Source organism: Rattus norvegicus, chromosome 1 (assembly GCF_021556685.1).
Source record: "Rattus norvegicus strain SHRSP/BbbUtx chromosome 1, alternate assembly SHRSP_T2T, whole genome shotgun sequence".
Taxonomy (NCBI): domain Eukaryota; kingdom Metazoa; phylum Chordata; class Mammalia; order Rodentia; family Muridae; genus Rattus; species Rattus norvegicus.
In genome coordinates this window covers 123955759-123968163 of record NC_141534.1, presented here as the reverse complement: position 1 = coordinate 123968163, position 12405 = coordinate 123955759, and the positions used below count along the sequence as shown (strand labels likewise).

At 35.8% G+C, this 12405-nt stretch overlaps 1 long non-coding RNA gene across 1 annotated transcript in view; it reads left to right on the top strand.

Moving 5' to 3' along the window:
* The window catches only part of LOC148007682 (uncharacterized), a 49799-nt gene extending 37802 nt beyond the window's left edge, over positions 1–11997 (top strand). Inside the window, exons 2-3 of the long non-coding RNA XR_015646561.1 lie at positions 10605–10828; positions 11147–11997. This is a non-coding gene — a long non-coding RNA (uncharacterized LOC148007682). The remainder of the gene's footprint in view (positions 1–10604; positions 10829–11146) is intronic.
* The last annotated feature ends 408 nt before the right edge of the window (positions 11998–12405 follow it).

Here is a 12405-nt window from a genome sequence, read left to right as displayed (position 1 = left end):
CCATCAACAATGGATGGGTGTTCCTCTTTCTCCACATCCTTGACACCATCTACTGTCAACTGAGGTTTTGATCTTACCCTTTCTGTTGGGTATGAACTGGAGTACAAGTGTTGTTTTGATACAATTTGCCTGAAGACGAAGTATGTTGAACAATTTTTTAGGTACTTCATGGTCATTCTAGATTCCTCAGTTGAGAATTTTCTGTTTAGCTCTATATGCCATTTTTAATTGGATTACTTGATTCTCTGGACTCTAAATTATTGCGTCTTTGTATATTTTGGATATTACATCTCTATCAGATATAGGATTGTTACGTTGTTGTTGTTGTTTTTCCTTTAAACAGTGTCCTTTGCCTTACAGAAATGTTCAGTTTAATGGGGTCCCATTTATCAATTGTTGATCTCAAAGCCTGAGCCATTGGAGTTCTGTTTGGATGTTTTCCCCTGTGACAATATGATCAAGGCTCTTTCCCATTTTGTCTTCTATCAGATTCAGTGTATCTGGTTTCATGTGCAGGTCCTTGTTCCACTTGGAGTTGAGAATTGTAAAAGAAGATAAAAACCGTTCAATATCCATTTTTCTATTTGCAGATCTCCAGTGAGACCAGCACCATTTGTTGAAAATGCTTTCTTTTTACTGTACTGTTTTCACTTCTTTGTCAATGATCAGGTGAACATACGTGTGTGGTTTCATTTCTGGGTCTTCAGTTCTATTGTGTTCATCTACCTGGCTGTCTCTGTACCAATACCATTCAGTTTTTATCACTATTGCTTTGTAGCAAAGCTTGAGTTCAGGGATAGTGATTCACGCAGAAGTTCCTTAATTGTTGGATATAATTGTCACTATACTGGGTTTTTTATTATTCCAGGAAAGGTTGAGAATTAGTCTTCCTATATTTGTGAAAAATTGAGTTGGAATTTTGATCGGGATTTCATGGAAAGTGTGATTGCTTTTGAGAAATGAACATATTTACTATGTTAATCCTACTCCTCCACGATCATGGGAAGTCTTACAATTTTCTGTGGTCTTTTTTTATTTCTTTCTTCAAAGATTTAAAATTCTTGTCATACAGACCTTTCACTTGCTAGTTAGGGTCACAGCAATATATTTTATATTATTTGTGGCTATTATAAAGGGTGTTGTTTTCCTATTATCTTTCTTGGTACCTTTGCATTTTCCATAGAAGAAGGCTATTGATTTGAGCTAATTTTATATTCAGCCACTTTGGTCAAGTTTTTTTATCAGGCTTAATTATTCTCTGGTCGAACTATGGGGTCACTTAAGTATACTGTCATTTAATCTGCCAATAGTGATATTTTAACTTCTTCCTTTCCTATTTGTTTCCCTTTGACATTTTTGATTTTCTAATTGTTCTGGCTAGAACATCAAGTAACGTATTGGATAAAAAGAGAAACAATGATCAGCCTTGTCTTGTTACTGATTTACTATTGGACTGTTTCAAGTTTCTCTCCATTAAATTTGATGGTGGCTGTTAGTTTTCTGTATATTTTTTATTATGTTTAGGTACGTTCTGTAAATTTTTGATCTTTCCAAGAATTTTAACATGATGAGGTGTTGTATTTTTCCAATTTTTTCTATACTAATCTCAGTTTTTAAACAAAAGCCCCTTATTGCATAAAGAGAAGTTATTCTCAAAGGAATGGAGACACTTGCTGAAAAATCCTCAGAACCAATCTCTGAATCACTACAAGCCTGCAAAAAAAGATATGCACCCAGTGACATTGCTAACTGCCACTGAGAGTTCAAGTAAGAATATATTTCATGTTGATTAAGGAGGAGAGGATATTTAATGGCAACATTGCATCTTATTAAGACTCACAGAGACCTCTTTTATGTTATAGAGATCCCCTTTAATTAAAATTGGATGATTCCTTTGTTATTAAAACAGTTTTTGTATAGAAACATGATTCTTCATTTTAAATCATTCTTTTCCCAATTTTGCCCAGTGAAACTGGAATCGCCCATCTACCTTATACATGTTGATATCAGTAAAAATAGTATAATTTCCTGTTCACTCTTTTTATTAGTCATGGATTTCTAGAGTAACAGAAATTATGAAATAAATATATAATTTCCTACCTGAGATGCTTTCAAATGATTTACAGGCCGAAGTCAATCTAGCTGAATAATAGCTGTCTATGAATAGATGATCCAAGAACCTTGTAGTTGTTCATGCTACATGTCTTAGCTGCTCTGTGGTATACAACAGGATTATGATGAAAGCAGTCTTTAAGAACAATTAAGTAATGGATATGGTAGTGAGGTAAAATCAAGGAAGGGAAACAGAAAAACATTCCCTCTACCCTGCCCTTTCATAGGATTACAGTAGAAGATGCAACCCATATTAACGTCAGATTTTAAATAATAAATTAAATGTTGCATCTTCACATCTCAAAGATCCAGATTGAAAGTAGTCATTCCAATTTAAAACTAGTAAAACGTATTCAAAAGTGTCCTCAAATCTGGACTTTTGCCTAATTCCTGATTTTATATAAGGTGTCAGCCAAGAGTAGCTATCACACACACACACACAAAATCCTTTAGTATTACATTAATTAGAAAATAAGATGCTTTCTAGAAAATACCGAGGAATCCTTTTCTTTTCACTACCATCAACAATGAATAAGATCCAATTGCAGAGTGCTGCTCCAATCAGTAGACCCGCTACACGAAGTAAGTCATAAAAGCGCTGCAGGCTGCAATGTCTCACCCCTCCCTCACCCCACCATCCCCAGCTTCCAGGCTTCGGGAAAGACTATTAACCTGAGGAAACTACAAGGACCAAAATTCCTTTCGGTTTTCAACTTCCTCTGGAGCCAAGCTTAGAAGTGACACCCGCTTACATTAACTTAATATGCTTGCAGGAACACAAAACCGTCGTTTGCTTTTCCACTTTTCATGTTTAGGATATTTTCGTTTGAATGAATTCGTAATTATACGAGTAGTACAAGTCCTCCTGTTTTTCGGTAGTCTTGTTTTTTTTCAAATGTAAATTTACAAATGCGCCGAAAACTATGTTTTGCTTTCTAAATAAGGAAGTGAAGAGTTCAGCTTTAATTGAGGGATCACAGAAATCACGAACCACTTCGCATAATTTTAAAATGAAATTTTTTTCTTGGAATTTTTAGCAGATTCGTAAGCTGTTTTTATTGTTTTAAACGTAAATTTAGATGTGATTCTTTAAATGGAATGTGGATATCTAATACAGGACGTACTTTGAATTCTGCAGTTCTTTAATATATCCGCCAAAATGTATCTAAACACAGAAGGCAGAGACAAATTTTATAAGAGATGCTTGTTTCAGTGCCACATAATTTGTCCTCAAGAATTATGCCAATTACAGTGTATGGATAGTCGTCTCAGTGACTTTAAACAAATACTTGTCCTTTTTTAAAAAAATATTTATTACTCTTTTTATATTGTCAGAAAAGCAGTTTGTTAAGAAAGCAAAACAAACTTCAATGTAGTCTTTTTGTGAACTCATTTTGGTTATATCAGAGTTTAGCATTGGATCTTAGCAAATAATTTACAGCCAAAGAACAAGTAGAGGGCCAGTGGATGAAAAATGTCTAACTACTGAGGAAGGCTGGCTCAAAAAGGATCAGAGTGATAAGAAACCATCTTGAAAACAGGAGGAATGAGAAACATACTCAGATAGGAAGACAAGTAGATTCTTGATTATAGAAAAATATGGTTCTTGCAAAACAAAGGTTAAAGCAGCTCTCTGTAGTACTTTGCAAACTATGTCACAAAACCATCTTTTATAAAAAGGGTTGATGTGGTCTATCATTGAGTCCAATAGCAAAAGACCAATGAGATGTGCCCACATCAAGTGAGGAAACTGAGACAGTTTCAATATTATCTGAGAATAAATATATTACAACAGATAGACTATTACAGGATCCAAACATGGTTCTTATTAAAATAGAATTATATGTGAAATATACATATATCCTAAATAAAAGATTCTGTATTCTGGATGAAATTTGATTGAGGAAGGAAACAATGTCATTTTTAGGACATTTAAATATTTTGTTGTTGCTGTTTTTCTCGTTTCTGCTATAACTGTTTTCCCTTATAGGTTCAGGTATCTGTCTCTAGAGCTTTGTGTTTGTCCAATGCTCTACCTGTGTTTAACAGTGTCATTCCAATAATTAAAGTTTTTTTTTCAAAAAGATCTTCCCTTTTTAATCAAATTTCTCCTTTCCAATAAAAAACCGTAATAGTTTTGGAGAATTCTACCATCAAATATGGACCTTGCCTAAATTAATGTTTACTCTAATTCTCAACATCATCATAACAAAATAAAATTGAAAGTCAAATTCCTTGAAAATTCACTTTCCATGGAATTTCTGATAGAGATGTGGAGGTTTGCTGATATCTGTACCCAGTCTTAAGAGCCAGGGAAATTTTGATACCATAGGAAAGAATTATGTCCCAGTCTTCATAACATGGTGTGCTGCAAATTGTGTGAAAATGGCCTGTAATTTACTCTAACATTTCTGTCTAAACATTATGTCAATCTTTTTGCTTTTTGTAATTTCCTCCAGCAGCCAACTATTTATTGTACGCAGTTGTAGCTATTACCTGAGAATAAATATATTACAACAATTAGACTATAATGTCTGAGAATTCAAGGACTTTCTCTTACATAAGTAGAAATGTTAAATATCTGTGAGCTCTTGTATTCAATCCTCAACCTGTGGACACAACTGCTTAGTCTCAAATATCCTCTGAAGATGGCAGCAGCTTTAAAAAATATTTTGTTTAACATATTAAGGAAGCCAAGTTTTATATTAATATTTTGTATTATCATTAAAACCTCCCTTTGTCCCAAGGGATTTCTCAGTATTCAGGGAAAAGGAATCAAAATGACACTGAGATTCCACCTCACACAAGTCAGAATGCCTTAGATCAGAAACTCAGGTGACAGAAGAAGCTGGTGAGGATGTGTGTCACTCAGAGAAATCACTCAGAAAATTGGACATAGTATTACCTGAGGAGTCAGCTATACCAATTCATGACACGTACTAAAATGATGCTCCAACATATAACAAGGACACATGCTCCACTATGTTCATAACAGCCTTATTTATAATAGCCAGAAGCTGAAACCCAGATGTCCTTCAAGAGAGGAATGTATGCAGAAAATGTGGTACATTTATACAAAGAATACTATTCAGCCTTTAAAAACAATAACCTCATGAAATACTTAGGCAAATGAATGGAACTAGTAAATATCATCCTGAGTAAGCTAACCCAGTCAGAAATAAACATAAATGGTGTGTGCTCACCAGTAAATGGATATTAGCAAAAAAATTTCAGAACACCCACAATACAACTGAAAGACCATAAGAAAGTCAAGAAGATGGAAGACCAATTTGTAGATGCTTCGCATCCTCTAAGAAGGGGAAATAAAATAATAATAAAAGGTAGAGGGTGAGAGGGAATTGGCAGAAAAAGAGGAGTGGGAGGGAAAAGGGGGAGGCAGAATCCAGGTATGGGAGGAGACTGGATAGATGTACAGATGGTCAGGAAATTGAGCAGAAGTTTCTAGGAATGTAGCATGGTGAACTGTTATAGCCACGAGAAAGTCCCAGATACCAGGAAAGCAAGGACCCGGTGGGGATGACATTAGCTGAAATACCTAAAAAACAGTAGAGAGAATCAGTAGAGACCATATCTGGAGATTAGGCACAGTCTGCAATTGAGGCATAGGGCCACTAACCGATCTCACCAATATTAACCTAAAATTACACCTGTCTAAAGGAAAGGCAGAGATAAAAAGTGGAGCAGAGACTGAAGGAAAGGTCACCCACTGATTGCCCCACCTAGAGAGCTACCCTGTAGGCATATACCAAATGCAGATACTGTTGCTGAGGCATAGAAGTGCTTCCTGAGAGGAGCATGATATAACTATCTGCTGAGAGTCTCTGTCAGAGCCTTACCAATACAGATGTGGATAATTGCAGCCAAACATCATACTGAGCACTGGGACCCAAATGAAGTGTTGGGGAGGACCTGAAGAAGCTAAAGGGTTTTGAAACCCCATCGGAAAAACCACAATATCATTGACCAAACACAGCAGAGCTCTCAAGGACTAAACCACCAACCAAAGAATATACATGGAGGGACCCCTGGCTCAGGCTGCCTATGTAGCATAGGATGGCATTATCCGGCATCAATGGGAGGGGAGGCCCTTGGTCCTGTGAAGGCTCAGTGCTAGGGCAGTGAGTCTGGAGTTGAGGGCATGGGAAAATCATGTTCATGGAAACAGGACTCGTGAGGTTGAGAGGCAGGGGCCTTTTAGGAGAACCAAGGAAGGGAGAGGATATTCGAAATGTGCAATGTATAAAAATCTGTTTAAGTAATTTACTTTAAAAACTCATATAAATCCATATAAACAAACTCAAAGAAGAAAATTACACGATCATCTCCTTAGATGCAGAAATAGCATTTGGCAAAATATAACACTCTCTCATGTTTAAAGTATTGGATAAATCAGGAATCCAAGGCCATACCTAAACAAAAAAAATTTACTACAAACAAACAGCCAACACCAAGTAAATGGAGAGACACCTGAAGTAATCACACTATAATGGGAGACAAGAGAATGATGCTCACTCTCCCGATATATAATAAATATAGTACTCAAAGTGCTAGCTAGAAAAATAAGGCTACAAAAAGAGATCAAGCAGATATAAAATTGCAAAGAAGAAATAAAGGTATCATTATATGCATATGATATGATAGTATATTTATTCAATCACAAACATTCTTCCAGAGAATTACTCCAACAGATAAACAAGTTCAGCAAAGGTGACAAATATAAAATTAACTCAAATAAATCAGTAGCCTTCCTTTATACAAATGATAAATTGACTGAGAAAGAAATTAGGGAAATAACCTATAGATTAGGACAGAATCTTCACTACCTCCACATATGATAGAGGGCTCATATCAAACATATATTAAAAATCTCAAGAAACTAACCAAAAAATAAATAAAGAAAAATATCCAAACAAAGAGTGGGTTATAGAAGTAAAAAGAGAATTCACCACAGAGGGATCTTGAATGATTGAGAAGCACCTAAAGAAATGTACAAAGTCCTTAGTGATCTGAGAAATGCAATGAAAATGACCATGAGTTTCCACTTTACATCAATGAGAATGACTAAGATAAAAGCCTCAGGAGAAAGTGCATGTTGTCAAGTATGTGGAGAAGGAGGAACACTCCCAACTGCTGGTATTGGAACCTGGTACAACCACACTGGTAATCAATCAGACGTTCCTCAAAAAAAATTGGAAATAGGTCTACCTGAAGAAGCAACAATACCACTCTTTGGAATATACCCAAAAGAGGCCGCACCATGCTACAGGGGCACATGTTCCACATTTTTCACAGGAGCCATGTTTTGATAGTTAGAAGCTGGAAAACAGAACAGGTGTCCCATGAAAGAAGAATGAGTCCAGTAAATGTGGTTCCTTTACACAATGGAATACCACTCAGCTATTAAGAATGAGGACATCCTGATTTTTGCAGGCAAAAGGATGGAACTAAAAAAATATATCCCTGAGTGAGGTAACTCAGACCCAAAAGTACATGCATGGTATGTTCTCCTTTATTGGTTGATATTAGTTAAAGAAAAAAATATGTAATAATCAAGATCCAGTTAAGAGAATTCAGACAGTTCAGCAAACCAAAGGGCCCAAGTGAGCACACATCACTCCCATCTGGGAGTGGGAAGACAACAATAACAAGGTGGAGGTTAGATTGATCGTGGAGGGAAAGGGGACATGGGGCAGGCGAGGAAAAGGAGAAGATGATCTGGTATTGTGTGGGAGAAAGGACTGAAACCCTAAGTCCAACAGAAAGAAAGGAAACAGGCAATTACAAGGGGTCGAAGTTTGGGGATATCATCCAGAATATACCAAGGACCTCAAATGTAAGAAACCCTCAAGACTCAAAAGGAAGGACCTTAAACAAAATGCCCTACAATGCACATAGGAACTGGTAGAGACCACCTCACGCAAAAAGACAAGGCATCAAGTGATGGATGGGGTTCCTATCCCACTGCCAAAACTCTGACCCATAATTATTTTATTCTAAAAGAACTGCAGGGATGGAAATGGAGAGGAACCTGAGGGAAAAAAAGATCGAGAAAGAGGCCCAAAGTGGGATCCGGTTCAAGGGGAAGCCTAAAGGCTTGACACTAGTACTGATGCTGGGGTGTGCTTACAAACAGGAGCCTAGCATGACTGCCCTCTGTAAGGCCCATCAAGCAGCTGAGAAAGTCAGATGCAGGTACTTATACCCAACCAATGGACAGAAGCTAATGAATCCTGTCATTTAATTTGGGAAAAGCTGGAAAAAGCTGAGGAGGAGGAGGACCACCCTGTAGAGGTTCTAGTAGTCTCATTTAACCTGGACCCCTGAAATCTCTCAAATACCAGAACACCAGACAGCATACAGCAGCTGACAGGAGGCCATTAATTAATTAATTAATTAAGGTGTAAAAGTTTAAAATGTATTTTGATGTTTTGAATAATTTAGACAAATCTCACAAAAAATTTAACTATGCTCTAATCTTCCAGAGAAATTATTCAATTACCATCTCCTATATGTCTGCTTGTTATGATCTGTGAAGCCACTCACACTGGTGCTGAAGATTCACTCTTCTTCCTTCTTCAATCCCTGCAGACATTTGCTCCTTAGACATATATTCAAACACTAATACAAAGTCCCAACCAATAAAATAGTCTATTTAAATATCTATCTTTGCAATTGGCACAATTAAAAAGAAATCAGGTCTACTTGAAAAATTCTGGCCAGCAAATCTGACGACTAGTCGGACATCTTGTTATACCATAAATTCCGACATTAGGTAATATCACAAATATATCTATCTAGGATTTTAAAACTAAGATTATGTAACAAAAGAATTAATGACTATCCATGACCTCTTGGTATAGCAGTCTTTCTAATTTTGTCTCAGGAAATTAAGCCTGGTTGGTCTTTGAAAAAAACCAATGATGTTCACTTAAGATGCTAGAAAATGCAATGAAGAAGATCCAAGTGATATTTCCTGACAAACAGTCCTTGTTTATATACTAAAAAAGATGCAATTTCCTGTAACCTCGTGTGTAAGAGGTATTCAGTTTTCACTCATGAGAAACTTTTACTATTCTCTATAAAAATGACTGGTGTTTCCTAATTCTTGTTAAGAGAGGGCTAAGGAACAGTTATAAAGGTAGGCTTTGAAATTTGAGGAATAGGCTTAGGAGCTGATTTAAATTGTTCTGTCTAGTACCACTGTAGCATTTTCCCATTCCTTTCTCCCCAAGGAAAGAACTTTATCAAAAGTATATTTCTATTTAATTATCAGATACACATTGTTCATTTAATTTCTGTTCTCTATACCAATCTTACCACCTCCTTTCTCTCCTTCCTTCATACTGAGTTTGCCAAGACTACATTAGTGACTAGATATCTTGAACATTAAATCTGCCTAAATCGACAAGAACACTTCTCAGACAAGGCCCCAGCTTAAGCTGTTGTGTACCCTGCACTTTGCTCTGAAACCATGTTTGTAATACCTCTTGCTTTGGGACTTTTAGTTTGAATCCCATTTTCCTTCCAGAGTTCTTGAGCAAAACTTACTTTTGCTGTACCTTTGTTACAAGAATATTTCCTCAATCCATCCTTACCATTAGTTTTGAAACAATAATGTTCACTGTCCTCTGCAATATTCTCTTTTCTTCAGACACTCGAGGTCTTTTTCAAAAGTTTGTACTTGTCAAAATCTGTACAAATAAGGGATTCTTCCTCTGAGCAGACTACTGGTTTGTAGGAGTTGGGAAACTGGGACCTAGAAGGGAAAACTGGTGACCTGCAGGGCAAATCACCAGATATTTGTAGACATTTTGAGTAATGTCTTCTCCGTTAGTCTATTTTCTCAATTTCCACTATTGGCTACCATTTTTGGTATGCACTGATTCTTCAGATTTATCTTGCTTAATCTATCTATCTATCTATCTATCTATCTATCTATCTATCTATCTATCTATCATCTATCTATCTATCATCTATCTATCTATCTATCTATCTATCTATCTATCTATCTATCTATCTATCTATCTACCTATCTGTCTCTACTATCTCCACCTTCTTTTTCTCTGTCTTTCTCTCTTTATTTTTTTATTATACTAAATATATAATCCAAGATCAAGAAAATTACAATTTATTTTTCATTCAGTATTTTATCTAGTGTCCTTGGATTTTTATTCCCTCATGAACTAAAACTTGCTTCCAAAATGTACTGGAAGAAATTACCATTCAGTAATTTCAATACCAGAGTTACTAAAGAGAAGGAAACGCTTTTGTGTCTGGATAATAAATGCTGACCATTTTGGTCTAAACGTTCAATCAGATGTGAAGTCTCTGAGAAGTGATGCCTCAAGGTGAAGGTGCATAAACTGTGCTCCAAAATGATGAGGTCATAAGTCTATCACCTACCCATATCGCTAGTTATGCAGGCATGGAGATGTCATTGACAACAGCTCTGGCTTGTCACTTTGTTGCAGGGATTGGTTTCTGAAAACATGACAGAAGAGACTAATGGTTCAAGTGCAACTCATTGGCTGCAAGGTTCCCCAGTATGGGGCATGTGCAAATAGCATAGGATAATAGACAAGATCAGCAGCACCAATGGATTGGAGACAGCTCTAGCCCGAATGTCCAACTGTATATGTGCTACAGAGGAAGAGCTAGAGAAGTTATGGAGATCTTTAACAGATGCCAGAAAAAAGTAAGTGGATCACAATTATTAAGATATTGAGTTATTAATGTGATTGAAGTTTCATTTTTGCTTTGTTCACATTGTTGCTTGATTATTCTCTTGAAGTAATAAAGTAGTTTAAAACTTTTATTTTGATTTTACAAGACCATATTTTCCAAATGAGACTTCGGACTCTTACAGAAAATGTGGATTGTAAAAAGTTACTGGATTCTTTAAGGTACTGCATACGTAAACTGTTTGAAACGGCAAGGCTGTGGGACTCTGCAAGTGCCAGGACAGACATGTTTGATATTCAATATTTGGTTAAGTACTTGCCTAACTAAACAGATTTAAGATTGAACTTCATCACAAATGCAGGTTGGATTATACACACAAGGAACAACACCACCCAGGAGAAAGAGGCAGAAAAATATGAATCTCAAGACCATCCTATGGATTTCTCTGGACAGTCTGAATCCATATCAGAGGAAAGGTGATATATGTTCTGTGCTGTTGTATGCTGTAAGAATTTAATTGCTTTTCATTTTATAGCAGTTACATTAAATGTATTGAGTTGAGGTCCAGAAAATACTTTCAACTTTTAAACAATTTCCATTCTATGAAAGATGATAGGGTCTTTTAAAATTGTACAATATATGATAGTATTGTGATTTGGTGGTAAGACTGTGATGACAAGATTCAGAACACAGTGGTTTGAGTGAGATGCACAATATTACTTTCAAATTTTCAAATACCTGAGTCCATGTCTATGGCTGTTTGGGGAAGATTAGGAGATACAACATTGCTGTGCAAAAAATATCCCTGGAGATAGCATTCTATCATTCAAATATCCCATGATGTTTCAAATAGCCCTCTTTTCTTCTTCTTTGAAATATGAACTACTACTTCAGCAACCTACTGCTTGCCATCCAAGATACAGAAAGTTGAGAAAAAATCTTTCCTATTACAATTTTAATATTATTAATATATTTTGTTGTTGTTATTAAAGGATTCCAAAACATAATCCTGGCTATAGTTAAACACAATACTGACTCTCTGTCTATGCCTCTCAGGTATTACATCTAAAGGCATATACCAAATAGACTGGACTTTCTGCACAAAAAATTTATTTTTAAAAGTAAATAATAATAAAAATTAAACATACATTTTAAAATGAAATAAAAAACATTCCTGGTAAATTGTCTCACATCTTTCATCATGTCAACCTAGAGATGGAAGCAAAAGGATTATTAAAGTTTAAAGACAGCCCAGGCATGAGACATTATCTCACAACTTTCAAATATAAAAAAAGTAATAAACAAATGAAGAAATTAAGTGATGTGGAAGAAGGAGGAAGAGGAGAGGACTGTAATAAGCAGAGGTAAAGAAAAGCTCAAGAAACATGAGTAAAATGTTCATCGTATGTAAACTAGAATTCAATGCTATGGAAAGGAGGGGTTTTGGAAAAATCTAGCATGTACAAATGAAACTTTTGTCCAGAAAAATTACAAAAACATTACCTACACAATTCTTTATATTCCTAGATAGTGAACCCTGTATCTTTTGGGTTAATTTAAGAAATCTATTAATTCCACCACACTACTACA